Source organism: Macaca thibetana, chromosome 8 (assembly GCF_024542745.1).
Source record: "Macaca thibetana thibetana isolate TM-01 chromosome 8, ASM2454274v1, whole genome shotgun sequence".
NCBI lineage: Eukaryota > Metazoa > Chordata > Mammalia > Primates > Cercopithecidae > Macaca > Macaca thibetana.
In genome coordinates, this window is record NC_065585.1 from 85,492,475 (window position 1) to 85,515,545 (window position 23,071).

Here is a 23,071-nt window from a genome sequence, read left to right on the forward strand (position 1 = left end):
AGAGGAAATTAAAGAGGAGCAAGATCCTGCAGTGTGGGCGTCAAGCTTTCTACAACAGTTATGAGCATTCGAATGTAAAGTGATCACTGGAAGGTGAAGACTATTTTAGATTTCAGTGAGCAAACAACGCATACGTTTCATTTTGGAGAAAGGTACTTCTTTTTTACTTTTTCCATTTTTCTTTTCGGTTAATGGCACACAAAATTCTCCCTGAATTGTTTATAAATTCTCTTCAAAACACCAAAGCCATCAGATAGGTTGTGGCAATTCCATATTAGTCTGTGTTGGTTCGTGTATTAATAAAAAGATCAGCGATCAAAAATAAATGAATAAATGGCAGTTGAAAATACCCTAAGTCAGACACAGAAGTTATCACTTTAAACATCCATAATTTCTGGCCGGGCGCGGTGGCTCACGCTTGTAATCCCAGCACTTCCGGAGGCAGAGGCGGATGGATCAAGAGGTCAGAAGATTGAGACCATCCTGGCTAACACAGTGAAACCCCATCTCTGCCAAAAATACAAAAAATTAGCCGGGCATGCTGGCACGGGCTTGTAGTCCCAACTAATCAGGAGGCTGAGGCAGGAGAATTGCTTGAATGGGGGAGGAGGAGGTTGTAGTGAGCTGAGATTGTGCCACTGCACTCCAGCCTGGGTGACAGATAGAGACTCTGTCAAAAAAAAAAAAAAAAAAAAAAAAAAAAATCCATAATTTCTAAAATAACAGTAATGATAATTCCAGGATAAAATTCACTCTAGTAAAGAAAACGAGGCTTTAAACTCTGAAGTGCATGGTCTTTATAGACTATGCTGCCATATCAGATTCAAGAATATTGACTTTCTTTCTAAATAGAAGGCAGAATTATCTCATACATATTGAGCAACTTTGGAGGAACAACTGGAGTCAACTCTTCCATTATTATTCCACTGTGCTGTGGAGTCTCTTGCTTTAATTCTTGTGGCGAGCCTGTGCTTGACCTGCAAGGGGGCACACACTCCTTTTTAACGTTATGCCTTCATTTGATAACACACAGGACAAACACACAAACAAACAAAACACACAAAAAAATTCTTTGCTTATTTATTGCATACTTGGGACCAGCTGATTCTCAAGGGGAACTTCATTAAATGCTCAGGGAGAACAGAATGAAAATAGCAAAAATAAAAAATATAAAACCAAGTTTCCAAAAGATGGGTTCCCAAGTGTACAGGAATTTCCCCAAGCACTATTCAGGGTTCTTTCTCCCTTGGCTCCTTGCTAGCAAGGTCTGTGCTGTGTTATTTCCTGCCCTAAGAACACATTATTTTTGGTACCTCAGTCTTTTTCATGTCAAGAATCACATTCAGATTTTGAAATTCTTCTCAGACTCTATTGGTGTGAATGACAAGCTACTCCCATGGCCATTTGGCAGAAATGGGTGCTTAAAACAATGGCCTTAGTCAGTGCATTAAAAAAAAATTCCTCTTTGCTGTCTTTCCCGGTCCACGTGGAGTGGGACCCTAGGTGGTCAGAAATAGAATCACCAAAAACTGTCTCTAAGTGCTTTTTACTTGGAAATCTTCAACTTTTTCTAATAGACAGCCAGGAAGGGTAGAAGTAGGAATGCACTAGAAAGGATTTTTGCTGACAGCATGTTCTTGCTGACAGCTGACATCCCATTGCCAATAGTCACCCTGGCCAATGGCAGAAAGTACAGCACATAGCAGAAGTTAACGCAAGGTAGTGAATTCAAAATAATGGCCTGAATAAGAAAAACCAAACATTAGTAATTCTAAATGTGCTGTTTACTTTTTCCTGGTTAAATAAGGTATCTTAACTGCTGCATAAATTGTTTCTCATTTGTAAAATAATAACAGCTCTCTATTTTGCATTCCCATACCAGTTTACTCACCTGTCCACTTGCCATTCATCCATTCATTCAATTAGGAACTATTTAGTGAGAGCTTACTATGTGTTTGACACATTGACCAAGCCAGAGGTAGATCTGCCCTCCTGGAGCATGTGGTCAAGTAAGAGACTCTTACCGAGCTGTAAGTGCTAAGGTAGTAGACTTATAAGGTGCTATGGGAGTTCATGGGAAGAGGCAATATTGGAAAGATTTTTATTTTCATAAGAAAGAGCACATAAGGCAAAATTGGGCAGGAGTGGAGCAAGGTCACGAAAAAAGACAAGTATGTCAATAGAAGACAGACAACGGACGGCCTAGGCAAAGACCAAAAGACAAGTGACTATGGTACCTGTAGCAAACAAAATAACTTACTGTGGCTGGCTGGAACACAAAGTGTGAAGGTAACAGTGTTCTAATAATTTACATAACATTTGGTTCATCAAAATTGCCATTGCTTAATGCCTGCGCTAGACTCTCAGCTCCAGAACAATAAGCATAGTGTCTATCTGGGTTATCATTAAATCCTCTGCACAAAGCACTGCCTGGTACATAGTAGGTGCTCAGTAAATACTGTCATAATGACACTGAATTAAGATGAGGTGAAAGACCAAACAGGAACCAGAGCATTCAGTGAATTTCAACTCACGTAAGTGTTTTGAACATTGTGCTAAGCAAAATGGAAAGTTATCTAAAGGATTTGAATATAAGAAAAGCATTATCTCATTTGAATTTTGGAAATATCATTGATTTATTCCTTTAATAATTAGTGGTTGAGTTCTAGGCGATTCTGTTGTATAAGCTTAGAGTAATGGGGCAACATAATCAGAATTTTTGAAAATATCATGAACTGTAGTATAGATAATAAGATTAGGATCAGGCAACAGGAGAGGATGTGGAAAGGATAGTTAAAGATTATTAGAGTTTCCAGGCAAATTAGGGTTATATTCTGAACTTCCATGGTGGCAATGACGTGGGGAAGCTTTGTTGAGACATCCAGGCAGAAATATTTAGAAAGTGGTTGAATAGAAGGTTCTCGGTCACACACACACACACACACACACACACATATATACACACACATATATATACATATATATGTATATTTTTTTCCTGACCTTGCTCCACTGCTGCCCAATTTTGTCTTATGTGCTCTTTATATATATATACACACACACATACACACACACATATATATATACACACATATATATATACACACACACACACACGACTTTTATATATAAAAGTCTAGATTAGAGGTAACAGATTTTAAATGATTGGTTTATAGATCCTGAACTAAAGAGAGGGTACAAATGTGATTCTCTTGGAAGTGAAAAAAAATGACAACAGAATTTTTAAACTCCCCTCTTTCATGTTCAGAGAAGGAAGATGAGCATGTAAAAACAAAAAGTAGAATGGCCAGAAAAAAGTAGCCATTCTCACCTCTACCAGAGTAGAGGTAATTGTGTGGATGGATTAGAGAAAAACTAACATCTGGGAGCCAAGTGAGGCTTCAGTTTGGTAAACCAGGTGAAATACAAGTTGACTTCAGCTAAGGTTAAGTGCATGGTAGTAAAATAACTGGATGGTGCCAGAGATTCCTAGTAAATAGCTTTGCCTGGTCTTGGTGATGGAATGGATGTGGGAGATGAGAATAAAACAATAGTTAACAAGATCTGAAATCTTTGGCTTGGATAACTGGGTAAATTCATCCAAAAAGGACAGAGAAAGAGGAGAGGACTTTATTGAGGGAGAGGCAAAATATTAATTCCCTTTAATACTTAGGGAAAAACATGTTGCTTAAAATCCTGTCAGGAAGAGTTCGGGTGAAGCAGTAAGAATATTAGCCTGATGAAAGAAGGTTAATTTTAACATATGTTAGTTATTTGAGTACCTTTGCTTACTGTTCCTACTAGATTTTAAGTCCTACAGAGCAGGAAACATATGGGGCAAGATAGCAGAATGGAAAGAGGAAGGAAGAGAAAGTGAGCTAATAATTTGCACCCAAAGGGAAATAATTAATAATAGTGAAAATGAAACCTAATAACAAAGAGATGTAAGTTAAACCAGTGTCATACCTTTAATTTCTAGCAGAACTTTAAAACAAAAGCAAAATTATTGAAGTTTGTATACTCATATCCTACATTATACTTCATATTGCAAACTCCAGTTTTAATGCAATAGAAAAAAATAAAAGATTTTCCAACTGAGCTTTGAAGAGAGCAGTGGTTCTCCCAGCACGGAGTTTGACATCTGAGAATGGACAGACTGCCTCCTCAAGTGGGTCCCTGAACCCCGAGTAGCCTAACCAGGAGGCACCCCCCAGTAGGGGCACACTGTCAACTCACATGGCCAGGGATCCCTCTGAGACAAAGATTCCAGAGGAATGATCAGGCAGCAACATTTGTTATTCAGCAATATTCACTCTTCTGCAGCTTCCACTGCTGATACCCTGGCAAACAGGGTCTGAAGTGGACCTTGAGCAAACTCCAACAGACCTGCAGCTGAGGGTCCTGACTGTTAAAAGGAAAATTAACAAACAGAAAGGACATCCACACCAAAACCCCATCTGTACGTCACCATGATCAAAGACCAAGCGTAGATAACACCACAAAGATGGGGAAACAACAAAGCAGAAAAGCTGAAAATTCAAAAACTCAGAGCACCTCTCTCCATCCAAAGGAATGCAGCTCCTCGCCAGCAACGGAACAAAGCTGGACGGAGAATGACTTTGAAGAGTTGAGAGAAGAAGGTTTCAGACAATCAAACTTCTCCAAGCTAAACGAGGAAGTTCAAACCTATTGCAAAGAAGCTAAAAACCTTGAAAAAAGATTAGACGAATGGCTAACTAGAGTAACCAATGTAGAGAAGTCCTTAAATGACCTGATAGAGCTGAAAACCATGGCACAAGAACTACGTGACAAATGCACAAGCTTCAGTAACTGATTCGATCAGCTGGAAGAAAGGGTATCAGTGATTGAAGATCAAATGAATGAAATAAAGTGAGAAGAAAAGTTTAGAGAAAAAAGAGTAAAAAGAAACAAAGCCTCCAAGAATATGGGACTATGTGAAAAGACCAAATCTAAGTCTGATTGGTGTACCTGAAAGTGACGGGGAGAATGGAACCAAGTTGGAAAACACTCTGCAGGATATTATCCAGGAGAACTTCCCAACCTAGCAAGGCAGGCCAACATTCAGCTTCAGGAAATACAGAGAATGCCAAAAAGATACTCCTCGAGAAGAGCAACTCCAAGACACATAATTATCCGATTCACCAAAGTTGAAATGAAGGAAAAAATGTTAAGGGCAGCCAGAGAGAAAGGTCGGGTTACACACAAAGGGAAGCCCATCAGACTAACAGCAGATCTCTCGGCAGAAACTCTACAAGCCAGAAGAGAGTGGGGGCCAATATTCAACATTCTTAAAGAAAATGATTTTCAACCCAGAATTTCATATCCAGCCAAGCTAAGTTTCATAAGTGAAGGAGAAATAAAATCTTTTACAGATAAGCAAATGCTTAGAGATTTTGTCACCACCAGGCCTGTCCTACAAGAGATCCTGAAGGAAGCACTAAACATGGAAAGGAACAACCAGTACCATCCACTGCAAAAATATGCCAAAATGTAAAGACCATCAATGCTAGGAAGAAACTGCATCAACTAACAAGCAAAATAACCAGCTAACGTCATAATGACAGGATCAAGTTCACACAAAACAATATTAAGCTTAAGTATAAATGGGCTAAATGCTCCAGTTAAGAGTCCCGGACTGGAAAACTGGATAAGGAGTCAAGACCCATCAGTGTGTTGTATTCAGGATATCCATCTCACATGCAGAGACACACATAGGCTCAAAATAAAGGGATGAAGGAAGAGCTACCAAGCAAATGGAAAACATAAAAAGGCAGGGGTTGCAATCCTAGTCTCTGATAAAACAGACTTTAAACCAACAAAGACCAAAAGAGACAAAGAAGGCCAATACATAATGGTAAAAGGATCAATTCAGCAAGAAGAGCTAACTATACTAAACATAAATGCACCCAATACAGGAGCACCCAGATTCATAAAGCAAGTCCTTAGAGACTTACAAAGGGACTTATACTCCCACACAACAGTAATGGGAGACTGTAACACCCCCACTGTCAACATTAGACAGATCAATGAGACAGAAAGTTAACAAGGATACCCAGGAATTGAACTCAGCTCTGCACCAAGCGGACCTAATGGACAGCTACAGAACTCTCCACCCCAAATCAACAGAATATATATTCTTCTTAGCAGCACATCGCACTTATTCCAAAACTGACCACATAGTTGGAAGTAAAGCACTCCTCAGCCTGTGTAAAATAACAGAAATTATAACAAACTATGTCTCAGACCACAGTGCAATCAAACTAGAACTCAGGATAAAGAAACTCAATCAAAACCGCTCAACTACATGGAAACTGAACAACCTGCTCCTGAATGACTACTGGGTACATAACGAAATGAAGGCAGAAATAAAGATGTTCTTTGAAACCAATGAGAACAAAGATACAACATACCAGAATCTCTGGGACACATTTAAAGCAGTGTGTAGAGGAAAATTTATAGCACTAAATGCCCACAAGAGAAAGCAGGAAAGACCTAAAATTGACACCCTAATATCACAATTAAAAGAACTAGAGAAGCAAAAGCAAACACATTCAAAAGCTAGCAGAAGGCAAGAAATAACTAAGATCAGAGCAGAACTGAAGGAGATAGAGACACAGAAAAACCTTCAAAAAATCAATGAATCCAGGAGCTGGGTTTCTTTGAAAAGATCAACAAAATTGATAGACCTCTAGCAAGACTAATAAAGAAGAAACGAGAGAAGAATCAAATAGACACAATAAAAAATGATAAAGGGGATATCACCACTGACCCCACAGAAATACAAACTACCATCAGAGAATACTATAAACACCACAACGCAAATAAACTAGAAAACCTAGAAGAAATGGATAAATTCCTGGACACACACACTCTCCCAAGACTGAACCAGGAAGAAGTTGAATCCCTGAATACACCAATAGCAGGCTCTGAAATTGAGGCAATAATTAATAACCTACCAACCAAAAAAGTGCAGGACCAGATGGATTCACAACTGAATTCTATCAAAGGTACAAGGAGGAGGAGGTACCATTCCCTCTGAAACCATTCCAATCAATAGAAAAAGAGAGAATCCTCCCTAAATCATTTTATGAAGCCAACGTCATCCTGATACCAAAGCCTGGCAGAGACACAACAAAAAAAGAGAATTTTAGACCAATATCCCTGATGAACATCAATACAAAAATCCTCAATAAAATACTGGCAAACCGGATTCAGCATCACATCAAAAAGCTTATCCACCATGATCAAGTGGGCTTCATCCCTAGGATGCAAGGCTGGTTCAACATATGCAAATCAATAAACGTTATCCAGCATATAAACAGAACCAAAGACAAAAACCACATGATTATCTCAATAGATGCAGAAAAGGCCTTTGACAGAATTCAACAGCCCTTCATGCTAAAAACTCTCAATAAATTTGGTATTGATGGAACGTATCTCAAAATAATAAGAGCTATTTATAACAAACCCACAGCCAATGTCATACTGAATGGGCAAAAATTGGAAGCATTCCCTTTGAAAACTGGCAAAAGACAGGGTTGCCCTCTCTTACCACTCCTATTCAACATAGTGTTGGAAGTTCCGGCTAGGGCAATCAGTCAAGAGAAAGAAATAAAAAGTATTCAGTAAGGAAAAGAAGAAGTCAAATTGTCCCTGTTTGCAGATGACATGACTGTATATTTAGAAAACCCCATAGTCTCAGCCCAATATCTCCTTAAGCTGATAAGCAACTTCAGCAAAGTCTCAGGATACAAAATCAATGTGCAAAAATCACAAGCATTCTTATACACCAGTAACAGACAAACAGAGAGCCAAATCATGAATGAACTCCCATTCACAATAGCTTCAAAGAGAATAAAATGCCTAGGAATCCAACTTGCAAGGGATGTAAAGGACCTCTTCAAGGAGAACTACAAACCACTGCTCAGTGAAATAAAAGAGGATACAAACAAATGGAAGAACATACCATGCTCATGGATAGGAAGAATCAATATCGTGAAAATGGCCATACTGCCCAAGGTAATTTATAGATTCAATGCTGTCCCCATTAAGCTACCAATGACTTTATTCACAAAATTGGAAAAAACTACTTTAAAATTCATATGGAACCAAAAAAGAGCCCACATTTCCAAGACAATCCTAAACCAAAAGAACAAAGCTGGAGGCATCAAACTACCTGACTTCAAACTATACTACAAGGCTGCAGTAACCAAAACAGCATGGTACTGGTACCAAAACAGAGATATAGACCAATGAAACAGAACAGAGCCCTCAGAAATACCACACATCTACAACCATCTGATCTTTGACAGACCTGACAAAAACAAGAAATGGGGAAAGGATTCCCTATTTAATAAATGGTGCCGGGAAAACTGGCTAGCCATATGTAGAAAGCTGAAACTGGATCCCTTCCTTACATCTTATATGAAAATTAATTCAAGATGGATTCGAGACTTAAATATTAGACCTAAAACCATAAAAACCCTAGAGAAAACCTAGGCAATACCATTTAGGACATAGACATGGGCAAAGACTTCATGTCTAAAACACCAAAAGCAATGGCAATGAATGCCAAAATTGACAAATGGGATCTAATTAAACTAAAGAGCTTCTGCACAGTAAAAGAAACTACCATCAGAGTGAACAGGCAACCTACAAAATGGGAGAAAATTTTTGCAATCTACTCATCTGACAAAGGGCTAATATCCAGAACCTACAAAGAACTCAAACAAATTTACAAGAAAAAAACAAACAACCCCATCAAAAAATGGGTAAACGATATCAACAGACACTTCTCAAAAGAAGACATTTATGCAGCCAACAGACACATGAAAAAATGCTCATCATCACTCATCATCAGAGAAATGCAAATCAAAACCACAATGACATACCATCTCACACCAGTTAGAATGGCGATCATTAAAATGTCAGGAAACAACAGGTGCTGGAGAGGATGTGGAGAAATAGGAACACTTTTACACAGTTGGTGCGACTGTAAACTAGTTCAACCATTGTGGAAGACAGTGTGGCGATTCCTTAAGGATCTAGAACTAGAAATACCATTTGCCCCAGCCATCCCATTACTGGGTATGTACCCAAAAGATTATAAATGATGCTGCTATAAAGACACGTATGCACACATATGTTTATTGCAGCACTATTCACAACAGCAAAGACTTGGAACCAAGCTATATGTCCATCAAAGACAGACTGGATTAAGAAAATATGGCACATATACACCATGGAATACTATGCAGCCATAAAAAAAGGATGAGTTCATGTCCTTTGTAGGGACATGGATGAAGCTGGAACCCATCGTTCTCAGCAAACTGTTGCAAGAACAGAAAACCAAACACCGCATGTTCTCACTCATAGTTGGGAATTAAACAAAGAGAGCACTTGGACACAGGAAGGGGACCCTCACACCCCGGGGCCTGTCGTGAGGTGAGGGGAGTGGGGAGCGATAGCATTAGGAGATATACCTAAAGTAAATGACGAGTTAATGGGTGCAGCACACCAACATGGCACATGTATACATATGTAACAAACCTGTACGTTGTGCACCTGTATCCTAGAACTTAAAGTGTAATAAAAAATTAAAAATAAATAAATAAAATAAAAATGTTCACACCTATATGTATAATATAAATTATAATTTATAACTTAGATGTCTCCTAAATGGCCAGAAGTAGTAAAACATGCAGCAATATATCTTCTGTAATATAATGCAATTGTTAGAAATAATTGTAAAATTATTCACAATTTTAAATCTAGTTATTATCTAAAGTGAAGCAAAGTAAAAAGAACTGACTTTTATACTGTGGTTATAAAAATTATAACACACACAACTGAATATTTTTACTTTTGAATTTCTACTTTTGAGTTCTACTTTGGGTAGCCTGGGCAGGCATAACTTCCCTGCTACTAGTGAGAAACGAGAAGAACCATCTAATGAGCAAACTTGTTTAGTTTCTCTAATACCAGTTGCCAACACTTACTGTTCCGAGTTTCCTTGCAGTCAGCCACAGTGACAGAATAGGAGACAGCATGGACATGCAGCCCCATGACTTAGAATCGGCAGTGGCTCCCATCAAAATCAGTGGAAGAGGGCTGGGCGCAGTGGCTCACGCCTGTAATCTTAGAACTTTGGGAGGCTCAGGCAGGATCACTTGAGGCCAGGATTTCAAGACGAGCCTGGGCAACATAGGGAGACCCCTATTTCTACATACAATTTATTAAAAATTATCTGGGTGTGGTGGCATGCAGCTGTGGTCCCAGCTACTCAGGAGGCTGAGGCGGGAGGATCACGTGAGCCCAGGAGGTGGAGGCTGCAGCAAAGCATGATTGTGCCACTGTGCTCCAGCCTGGATGACAGAACAAGATGTTGTCTCAAAAGAAAAAAAAAAAATCACTGGAAGAAACCACTTTGGTCCTCAGAAGCTTTGTTGCACCCTTACCTCAAAGCCCATTCTTCATGACCTCAATCTTTAACTGCAGTATCATCTCTGCTTACAGTCCTCTCCTGACTTTCTTCAAGACAGAACAAATAGATACAAGTTCTTCCTCCTCTTTTTCTTATTTACTTCTTTCGTAAGGTAGACTTTTTTAAAGGAGGGGGTGGGAGGGGGACTAACAAAGCAGAGGGGACTTCTCTCCAGGGTAATAAAAGTGGGGCATCCAGAGTTCAGCCTTTCAAAAAACTTTAACGCTATCAGGTCATTTTAACAACCGTATTCTCAATACAGTTGTTGAGAATTCTTGCATCAAAACAATACAATGAAACATTTCTTAGTTCTGCCAGGTTCACTCCTGTGCTCTGCTTCCCAACAGCACGATGTGAATCACTCATCTTTTCCCAAATGTATTAGTGAGGTATTTTACTTCAACTTCCTAACTGCCATAACTTTTTCTACTTTTCTAAATAAGCAGTTTCTCTGAATATTCCTTCAAATCCATTAATGATTACTATTTAAACATGAACAGTCTAAAAGATAAAATGCTAAAAATTAAACTTATTAAGATAGTTGGGTATATGTGATTTTTTTATTTTAAAATTCTATTTTGTTTTAATGTTATTACTGTACAAAAGTAAAATTTTTAGATAAACAATAATGTCTCAGGTGGAGGTTTAAAGACCTTCTCTGACAACTGCCCAGGATTCTGAGGAACAACGAGAAAATATATGTGTACATGCTCTGGAAATGGCAAGCCACCTGTCAAGTGAAACAGATTCCTATAAAAATCTCTACATTTGTTAGAATACTTAGCATCGTACCTTGGGAGAATTCAGACACTAAATTATTGCTTATGGAAAAAACTAATTAAGAGCTGGACTTACGTAACCAAAAAAGTCCTATAGTTTCATGTATCATTTTATGCAGTTGTTATAAAATGAAACTTATAATTTCTGGGAAAACAAAAGTAATAGATTTTTCCATTGTCATTGAAATGACTAAGCCCCAATACCAAGGATGTAAAGAAAAAAAAAAAAAAAAAAACCTTGTTTATTAATTTTCCAGGGGAAGTGGTTTTATTTTGTAATGTTAGGGGAAGACTTATGAGGTTACAATTTAGCCTTTTTTTCATAAATTTAATTTTAGAGCAGTTTTAGGTTCATAGCAAAGTTATGTGAAAGTTACAAAGATTTCCTATATGACCCCTTCCCCTACACAGGCACAGCTTCCCCAGTGTCCACATCCAACCACGGTGGTACATTTGTTAACCATTTGTTACAATTCATGAACCCACATTGACTCAGCATTATCACCGGAAGTCCACAGTTCCCTCCCAGTTCACTAGCCCCTGGCAGCTTCTGCCACTTAGCTTAACTTTTATAACAGTAACACCAGTTCTTCAGATGTTTTAAAATGCCTTTTTATACTTTCTCTATTGGTTACATAGAGGTGTATAGCTGCACGTCTCCCACCACCATATCCCCTACCTATTTGCTTAAAACATTATCTGTTATACAACACCATTGTCTGAAATGAAAACCTACAACATTACGGCGGGAAAGTTCACTAACAATTACAATTTAAACACCAGTGATGTAATCATTCGCTGGAAAAATATGAATTGAAGACCTACTATGGGCCAAGCTTTAGGGATCTAGCAATGAACAGACAGATAGAGTCCACGCTCTTGGGTTATTTACATTTTACCTATGATATCTAATACATCAATGGTCTGGATGCTGAGTGAGCTGGTACATATTTCTGGATCTTGATCCTGTTTCTTATGCTTACCTTTTGAGAAAACAGCAAGATATGGAGATAAATATATTATCCAAAAATTTTACCTCAGAATTAGTGTCCCAAAGAGATTAGAGCTAAAGCCTAATATGATTTTGTCTCTCTTAAATTATTTATCTACAAGTCCCAAGTAGACATTTTGAAGTTAGGTGACAGCAAAAGCAGAGATACATGCATTTTTTCTTCTTGCAGTCACCATGGCAGTTGCAGTAAAAATAACAATTAGTATGTGTGGGGTATATGCTAAGTGCTTCATATATATATATATATTATACATATATGTATGATATATATTATATATGTATGCTATATATATTATATATATGTATGATATATATACACTCACACATATGTATATACACACACATACACACACCACAATCTCATCAGTCCTATAAAAATATGTATTATTGCCCAAACTTTACCCCAAAAATTGCCATGCTCAAAGCATACTTATTTAGCATCACATTGGCCAAAATGTGACAAATTTTGTAAGCGATATCAAAAAAGTATGAGATGCTACTATTTTCAAATGTAACAATGACCAAGACATCAGCAGTAGACACACACGCACAAATTAGAAGCACATTTACTAGTTCCTCTCTCACTCCTTCATTCCATTCTTTAGCAAAGACATATCCAACGACCACTTTATGGCAGGCCGTATGCTAATTTTAAGAGCTGTCTTGGTTAATAAGACATAATCCCTGCCTTCCAAGAGTCCTATCTAGTGCTGAAAGGCAGCAAGTAAACAGACAATTAAAATAATGTTTACTAATCTCTAAACTATGGGTATTTACAGAGTGACCAGAGAGCAATATGCATACTAAACAGACATTTTCTATATATTCCCCTCCAGTCTCCAAACAAATTGTTAAATTCCCCTTTGGCCTTCTGAGTATGATATTGGAAGTCATTATAACAATGTGATAGCAATTTTACTACTTCTGCTATTGCTGGCTGAATCTAAAGCAAACAGACATTATCAAAGTTATTGATTTAGTAATGACAAGTCTCAACATGAGAAAATATTTTAGAAAAACATGGGAAAAAGAAAGTTTGGGGTGGAGAATGAAATAAACACAAGACTACTTGTAAGAGGTACTTTGTGGCCTCATTCATCATTTTCAAGAAAATGTCTGCCAAATACCCAAGTCTGAAAAAACAGTTTATCTGTAACATTATTTCAAGTAAAAATTGGTGTTACATGAAAAAATGGTTAGTTCCAGTTGCACCTAAAATAATCACAAAAGTGTTTTTTCCTTGCAGCAACCATAAATACCTCAATATGCAACAGGAACACTTCATGTATACTTCCCACTTCATCATGCAGAATAGACAAAAGGTGGATACTTGAGGATTGATAGTTCATAAAAATAATTATTTTTACTGCTTAATCAAGGTCATTCTTAAGCGAAACTGGCTTTTTTTTTTTCTTCTGCAAGTGGAAAATAATATAATGATTTCTTGTATGGTTTGGTACCACTGCCTTGATTCATACTAAAGTTCCAGCAGTTTTAACCACTATCGTTTCTGCACCAACCATTGCTTTTACACCACCAGTGCAAATGTCAACAAAGTGCAAAAGGCAAATGACACCTCGGGCCCCTCAGGAGTCCACAGGCTTTACATTGCAAACTGCTACCTTAGGGCATATTATGCCATTCCCCTCTTACTCCTTCGTGTTCCTTCACAATCCACACCTTTTTCAAACTCCTTTTTATTCTCTAGTTCCTGACCCCTCAAAACACAATAAATATTCCTCCACATGCTCCTACATAAAGTGTTGAAAAATGTGAGAGATATCAAAAAAAATCATGAGATGATACTATTTTCAAATCTAACAACGGTCAGGATATCAGGAGTAGACACCATAAAATTAGAAGTAAAGTTGCTAGTTTCTTTATCATTTAGTTCATTTTATTCTTTCAGCAAAGAAACATCAAATGCCTACTATGTGCCATATCCAATGTTAATTTTAGGAGATTTCATGAAGAAATGGACCTCCTTAAAAAAAAAAAAAAAAAAAAAAAACTGGCAAACTTAACTCTATGAAATACCTTGTAAAGACGAAAAGACAAGCTACAGACTGAGAGAAAATATTTGCAACCAAAAATATAACAAAGAACTAGTATCTAGAATGTAAGAAGAATTTTCAAAACTCAACAGTTAAAAGCAAAAACAAATAAGGACTAAAAGTCAAAATGAGCCAAAAACATTAAAAGACATTTCACTAAAGAGGTTATGCAGCTGGCCTTAGGAAAGTGCAAACTAAAATTACAATGAGATATCACTACACACTTGTCAGACTGGCTAAAATAAAAAGTAGTGACAACACCAAATGATCATGCGGATGCAAAGATACTGAATCATTCACATGCTGCTGGTGAGAATGAAAATGGTGCAATCAACACAAGGAAAATGTTTGGCAGTTTCTTGCAAATCCAAACATGCAACTCCCCGGTAGCCCAGCAATTTCACTCCTGGCCATCTATCCCAGAGAAATTAAAACTTAGGTTCACACAAAAACCTGTACATAAATGTCCATAGAAGCTTACTTACAATAGCCAAAAACTGGAAATGCCTTTCAATGGGTGAATAGTTAAACTTTGATGCATCCTTATCATAAAATATTGCTCAGCAATAAATAGAAATGAACTATTAATACATGTAAGAACTTGGATGAATCCCTCCAAGAAATAATGCTGAGTGAAAAAAGCCCATCCTAAAAGGTTACATCTGTATCATTCCAGTTATACAACGTTGCTGAAATGACAAAATTACAAAGACAGAGAACACATTAGTGGTTGCTAAGGGTTAGGAAGAGAGGAAGGAGGTGGGTGTAGTTTATAATGTAGTGAAGGAATGGTTCTGTATCTTTACTATCATGATAGATACATGATCCTACAAATGTGATAGAATTGCATAGAATCAAACACACACATATGAAACAAGTGAAATCCAAATAAGTGGATTTCACCAAAGTCAAACTTCTAGTTATGATATTGTACTAAGATTCACAAAATGTTACCATTGGAGAAAACTGGGTGAATGGTACATGAGATCTCTATTATTTCTTAATACAGCATGTGAATATGCAACTATCTGAAAATAAAGTTAAATTTAGAAAATACATTAAGAAAAGTTTCAGGATACAAAATCAAAATTTAAAAATTAATTGTATTTATATAAATTAAAAATGTGTTAATAATACAAAAAATAAATATGAAAACAATTCAATTTACAATAGCATCAAAAATAATAGAACATTAATACTTAGAAATACACGTAACAAATAAGTGAAAAACCTATACACTGTAAGCTATAAAACACTGCTGAAAGAATGTAAAGAGTACATAAATAAATGGAAAGACATCCATGTTCATGGATAGAAAGACTTCATATTGTTGAGACGTCAATTACCTAAAGCAATCTAGAGCTTTAATCCCAGTGACATATTTTGCAGAAATAGAAAAATTCGCCACAGAATATATATGGAATCTCATGGATTCCCAAATAGTCAAAGCAATCTTGAAAAAGAAGAGCAAAGTTGAAGGACTCACACTTCCTGATTTCAAAACTTACTACAAAGTTACAGTAATCAAAACAGTGTGGCACCAACATAAAGACAGATATACAGACCAAAGAATAGAAAGCCCAGAAATAAACCATCATATATATGATCAAAAGGCTTTTGACAAGAGTACCAAAACCATTAATAGGGAAAGGACAGGTTTTTAAACAAATGGTGCTGGAAAAATATAGTCACATCCAAAAGAATAAAGTTGGACTCTTAATTTACACTATAATATAATATAATATAATATAACATAATATAATATAAAAATTAACTCAAATTGTATCAAAAATATAAGCATGAGTATAAAAACTATAAAATTTTAGAATAAAACACAGGAGAAAAGCTTCATGACATTGGATTTGGCAATTATTTCTTGGATATGACACTAAAAGTACAGGCAACAAAAGAAATTTAGATACATTGGACTTCATCAAAATTGTACACCACAGGACACCATCAACAGAGTGAAAAGACAACACAGAGAGGAAATATTTACAAATCATATATCTGATAAAGTATAAATGTCCAAAATATATTTTTAAAACCTCCTATAGCTCAAGAACAAAATAATCAAAAAATATAATTTTAAAATGGTCAAATAATGAATAGACATGTTTCCAAAGAAGAAATATAGGTGGCCAGTAAGTACACGAAAAGACGCTCAACATCCCTAAACATTAAGGAAATGCACATCAAAACCACAATGAGTTCATCTCACACATGTTAGGATGGCTATTATAAACAAAAAGCAAACAGAAAAGAAAAGTGTTAACATTACGCTAAGTGAAATAAGCCAGTCATGAAAAAAGAAATATTAGATGAACCCACTCATATGAGGTACCTAAAGTAGTCAAATTCATAGAGACAGACAGTAGAATGGGGATTTATAGGGGTTGGAGGCAGAGGAGAATGGGAAGTTATTATTTAACGGTATGGAGTTTTAGTCTGGGAAGACGAAACGTTTTGGAAACGGATGGCAGTGATGACTACACAACGATATGAATGTACTTATTGCCACTGAACTGTACCCTTAAAAATGGTTTAGATGGTAAATTTTATGTTATGTATATTTTATTAGAATAAACATAAAAAAACACATTAAATAACAACAACAACAAACACCGACAGGTAAAATAATGTAAAAAAAAAAAAAAAAAAAAAAAAGGCCAGGGTGGTGACTCTCACCTGTAATCCCAGCACTTTGGGAGGCCAAGGTGGGTGGATCATTTAAGGTCAGGAGTTCAAGACCAGACTGGCCAACATGGTGAAACCCCGTCTCTACTAATAATACAAAAATTAGCCGAACATGGTGGCACACACCTGTAGTCCCAGCTACTTGGGAGGCTGAGACATGAGAATCACTTGAACTCAAGAGGCTGAGGTTGCAGTGAGCTGAGATTGCACCATTGCACTCCAGCCTGGGCGGCAGAGAGACTCTGTCTCAAATAAATTAATAAATAAACAATAAAGTAAAAATGCTTTATTTTTCTAAAACTGTACTTTTTGCTGGCCTTGCACAGATACGCATAATGTAAATATTTTGTGGCTTTAAAAACTAACCTATCTTTACATTCATATAATTTTGTGATAAAAACTTGCAATTTGGTATTAAAGCATCTTTTAACGTATAGAATATTTTATTTAAGTGAGAACTAATGGAATTATTGCAGAATGAATATGTGAATTAAAATGCAAGCAATGATATTGTTATGTTTTCTGTAATTCTAGAGAGGAGAGTTGACTTCCCTTGAGATATGATCTTTCCAGACTAAAGGTGAAAAGCAAATAAAGTATTGCTCTGTTGCTTCATTACCTTATTAAGGAAGGTTGACTCTGTGCTTGGCCAGCACAAAAAATAATTTATTTCACTGTCACTTTATTTATTCACCTGCAGCAAGGTAAAGATGTTACTTGTAATTTATTTAGCTTATATTGGACACCTACCCATCACAGGAAACATACCCTATTATTAGGAAAGCAATTATCTTCTCTTATTTGGGTAACATGTATAACCAAATTATTTATAATAAAAGTTTTCTACACATGAAATGTTCACGATTCTTAAAAAAGTATTTCAAACTTTTAAAAAATCCATTTGCAGTAGTACATTGTTTTAGTTAAGAAATTATAACAAAATCAAAACTAAAATCATCTTGATACTTATGGTAATATGACTATGTATCTCAATTACACATGTTTTTAGAAGTGGCAATCGTGCTGAGTTAAATTAACTCTTACATAGATAAATACAGATTAAACTTTGTAAAAATCTTTCAAAGACTCTTAACTTTAATAGTTAAGTAGTAGTTATAACCAAAATTGAGTGACTGCTGGGTCAGAAAAAACAAACCTGAACATTTTTCACCTGATATAGCCTATGTAAACTGAAGTGATGTGGAAGCTACGAGGTGCCTAATCCTAACAACCTTGTAGAAGAGTCTTCCAAATCCTACTAAACTCCTACTTTGTCTCATGAAAAGGGAGGCTCGGGACAAGACCATCATAAGTGTGCCTCAATAGGAGGGAAATCCTTTAGTCTTTATTATAGAATCAGAACAAAGTGAAAAGCATTCCAGAAATTAATCTTCAGGCCTCCTTTGACCTTCCTTCCAAGAAATCATGGACTACCTGAGTGTTCCCTTAACACACTAAAAGTGATACAGTGTGGGACACTTTCAGGGCGAGGCACTTCCCACAATCATCTTTCTCTTCTTTCGCTCCATCCTGTTCACAGAGATTGATTGTGATCAGTTACAGATAAGAGAGGTCAAGAATTTCAAATCATATATTTCTTCATAAAGGAAATGGATACTTCCGTATACAAAAACAATCCTTCTATTGGTCAACCTGAACTGGACTTGCTATGACCATAGAGAGCAGAGGGAGCTTTCTTCTCCTTGGTTTTCTGCATTAGATGCCCAGTGGTCCTGTAGGTCTTTACTAGATGGCTGTTTTTAAAATATGTAAATGTGCCTAAAAAATATAGAAAACCACAAAGCACTCTAGGATGGAGAGAGAGGGAGAAATAAACTAAGTGAAGTAGAGGCCATATTTAGCGTCATTAACTCAGTTGTTCAGTTGGCTCCCCAAAATATAGCTGGTAATAAAATCAGAATGGCCAAAGAAGCATAGCTGTACTCAAGTATATATCTATTTAGAGAGGGTCTGATCCACAAGGGGTGAAAGTCCATGTAAATACTACCAGTTCTGAACAATATTTACATAACTTTCCCGGGATGCCCTGCCAACTTAGAACTGGGTAGACAAAATGGGCTTCAGACCTTGGGGAGAAGTTAGCAAGAACAAAGTAGGTGATCAGGGCCATAGACTAGTAGTCTGGGATACAAAATCAGGGTCCAGTCCTGGAGATAAACGGATATATATATTCCAAGAATTGGAGTGGATGCCAAATCCTAGAGGTTGAGCATGCAGGAGGGTTATAGATGGTAAAGCTAAAGGTCCAGAGATACACAGCTTCCTAAATTCAATACAGGATATAAATACAATTAATTATATATGTCTGGTATAGATAGAATTCTTAGCACATTTCCTAACCCATATGTACATAGGCCTGACCCAAAAGAATGAGAACTGAAATTACACTTGAAGGTGACATGCAACCTTCCTTAGTCAGGAAGTAGACTATCCTCTCATTAGTCTGGTTATATCTGATCTTTATTTATACTATGTGCAGAAGTAGAATTAATAGCCAATTAAAATATTTTTGAAAGTCAGAAAATATGACAGAAAAAATGATATGATTGTAACATTATATAAACAGCTTTCCACTAAATTCAACACTTATTCATTATTAAAAAAAAAAACCTTTTAAACTAGAAAAACTAATTTTAATCTGGCAAAGAACTATCTTTAAAAATTATGCCTACAGTATGCAATATATTCAATGATGAAATCTTGAAAACATTCTCTGAGCTTGAAAAGGAAACAATGAAACAATGACCACCACTATAAACACTTTTATTTACTAGAAATTTTAGCAAATTTCAATTTACCAGAAATTTTAGCAAAATGAGGCAAATAAAATAAATAAAAGGCATAATGAAGCTACCATTAAGACAACATGGTTGTGTAATTGAAAATCTACATGAATCTACAGACACACTGTTAGAAATAAAAAGTAAATTTAGCAAGATTTCTTGGTAGAAAGCCAATAGAAAAAAATCATTTATATTCCTGTTTATCACTGAAAAAGAAAAAATGAAAATTTAAAAATAATATTATTTATAATGCCATTAAAATCATCATTTAGCAACAAATCTAAACAGAAATGTGCAACATGCCTACACTAATATGGATAAAATATTGTTGAAAAGAATTAGAGATCTTTAAAACATCAGGGTTATGCCATTTTCACAGATTAGGAAACTCAGCACTGTAAAGATAATGTTTCTCCTCAAATTAATCTATAGATTCAATGAAATCCTAAGTAAAATATCAGCCGGTTTTATGTGTGACAGGGAGCAGTGAAAAAATTATCAAAATTAATAAGGAAATGCAAAGGGCCAAAAATAGCCAAGATAGTCTTGAAGAAGATGAGTAAAATTGGTAGATTACACTATAAAATATTCAGAACTATTATCAATCTACAGTAATTACAACACTATAACATTGACTCAAAAGTAGACAAACTGGACAACAGGACAAAATAGAGTTCAGAAGCAAACCCACACATGCGCAGTCACCTTATAACAAAGCTGACTAAATTGCAGGGGGAGAAGTTACTGTGAGAATTATGCATATATGGGAACAACCAAAATATACAGATATAAAGTAAAAATATAGATGTAGATATTTTGACACTCTAACATAACCAAAAGTCCATTCCAAATAGGTTGAGAAGATCTGAATATTAAAGGTAAACACTAATATGATAAAACAAAATTAACATTTTTAGAAGAAAATCTAATAGAACATTGTTATAATTTTGGAGTAATCAAAAATGTCTATTAAAAAATGAAAAGGCCAAGAAACATCTGGAAAAATTCTCAACATCATTGATCAGAGAAATGCAAACTAAAACCACAATGAGCTATCACCTTATACCCATTAGCATGGCTACTGTCTAAAAACAACAAAACAAAACAAAATAATTGTTGGTGAAGACGTGAAGAAATTATAAAGCTTGGGCATGGTGGGATTGCAAAATAGAGCAACCCCTATGGAAACAGTATGGAAGCTTCTCAAAATATTAAAAATGAAACTTCCATATGACCCAAAAATCCCACTTTGGATATATAGCCAAAAGAATTGAAAACAGAGTCTTGAAGAGATATCTGTGAACCCATGTTCAAGGTAGGAGCAACCTAAGTGTTCATGAATGGATGAATGCATGAACAAACTATGGTAGATAGATACATATACAATGAAATATTACTCAGCCTTGAAAAGGAAGAAAATCTTGTCATACACTGCCACATGGATGGACCTTAAGGGCATTGTGTTAAGTGAAGTAAGCCAGTCACAAAAAGATAAATAGTACGTGATTCCATTTATATTAGATATCTAAAGTAGTCAAATTCATAGAAACAAAGTAGAATATTAGTTACCAGGGGCTAAAGGGTGTGGGGATATAGGAGTTGTTTAATGGGTATGGAATTTTAGATTTGCAAGACTAAAAATTTCTGGAGACCTGTTTCACAACAATGTGAATTTACTTAACACTAGTGAACTGTACCTTTAAAAAATGGTTAAGATCGTATATTTATATAAAAAGATATGAAAGCACTAAATTAGACTATACTAAAATAAAGATTTTTGTCAAGTTACCTGATAAGGCAATTGATAGAATGAGAGAAAATATTCACAACACATGTGTTAGCAAAAAAAAAAAAAAAAAAAAAAAACAAAGTATATCTAGGATGTGTTTTTTAATTGTAAGAATCAGAAAAAAAAAAAGATATAGCAGTAGAAAATGGGCAAAACTTTCAACAGACACTTGAAATAAATTATATTCAAATAGCAGATAAACATATGAGCATCATTAGTCTCAGAGAAATACTAAAACTTAAAACAACAATTGAAATAAAATACTATTATACACGTACTAGAATGTCTAGATGAAAAAGATATATAACGCCAAGTGTTGGTGAGGGTGTGGGACAACTACAAACTCTTCTCATTCCTAGTAGAAGAGTACATTGGCATAACTACTTTGGAAAGCCCTTTGCTGGTATCTTCTAAAGCTAAATACATGAATATTCTATGATCCAGCAATTCTACTCCAAGGTATATTCCTGCATAAATGTCCACATTTGTTCACCAAGAGACAACTACTAGTACTAGTAGACAAGTATTAGAAATTTGTAACAGATGTACTAGATTACTACCAGCAGTACTACTCAACCAAATGGTCAGCTGAGGTAGAATGACAAATACATTGTGGTACATTCACAGCACAGAGAAGACAATACGACAGTGAGAACCAATGGTATTCAACAATGAGAGTCAACAAATACAACTGCTCCATAAAAAGAGATTCCAGTCATAAAATTGACTCCACCTATACGATTAATTGCCACGTTAGAAGTCAGCTGATTAGATGTCACGTATTCCTGATCTGAGCGCTGATTACATAGCTGTTTTCAGTATGTGAAAATCTATGTTGATGTATACTTACATAAGTACTTTTCTGTAGGTGGATTATAATTTATTTTAGCAAATTTACATAATTCATAAGGAAGAGGTTTGGCATCATCCTCTGCCCATTCAGTTTTCTTACCTTCTTCATCCAACTGGTTACAAAGTTCCATGAATACCACATTCTAAACATTCTCACATTTTCCCCAATTTCTATGTCCCCGGTTCCACTTTCTGCCTTCCACCCCCTTACTCTTATTTATTCATTCAGTAAAATGTTTGAAAACATGCATACTATGTACCTGGCACTCTGCTTGAACTGAGAATTCACGATGAACAGAATGCTATAGTGGCCCCTACCTGGTGGATGTGTTAATCTCCCATGCGCCATGTGGCACAATGATGATTCCCAATGCCAGTCTGACCCAAGTCAAACAATCAGGATCTTCCCTAGCATTTTGGTGGTGAGGGCGTGAGTTGTTGCAAACTTTGGGGAAAGGAAACTTTGACCCTTCCACCCACTTGCATAAATCTGTTCTACAGAAGTAATGGCACAAATGTATTTGCCTGTTTATTGCAACATTTTGTATTGTAACAAAACTTTCCATATGAGAGTACAAAA

At 36.0% G+C, this 23,071-nt stretch overlaps 1 long non-coding RNA gene across 1 annotated transcript in view; it reads right to left on the reverse strand.

Moving 5' to 3' along the window:
- Positions 1 to 22,860, reverse strand: part of LOC126961687 (uncharacterized) — a 139,800-nt gene extending 116,940 nt beyond the window's left edge. Inside the window, exon 1 of the long non-coding RNA XR_007728390.1 lies at positions 22,810 to 22,860. This is a non-coding gene — a long non-coding RNA (uncharacterized LOC126961687). The remainder of the gene's footprint in view (positions 1 to 22,809) is intronic.
- Between the last annotated feature and the right edge of the window lie 211 nt (positions 22,861 to 23,071).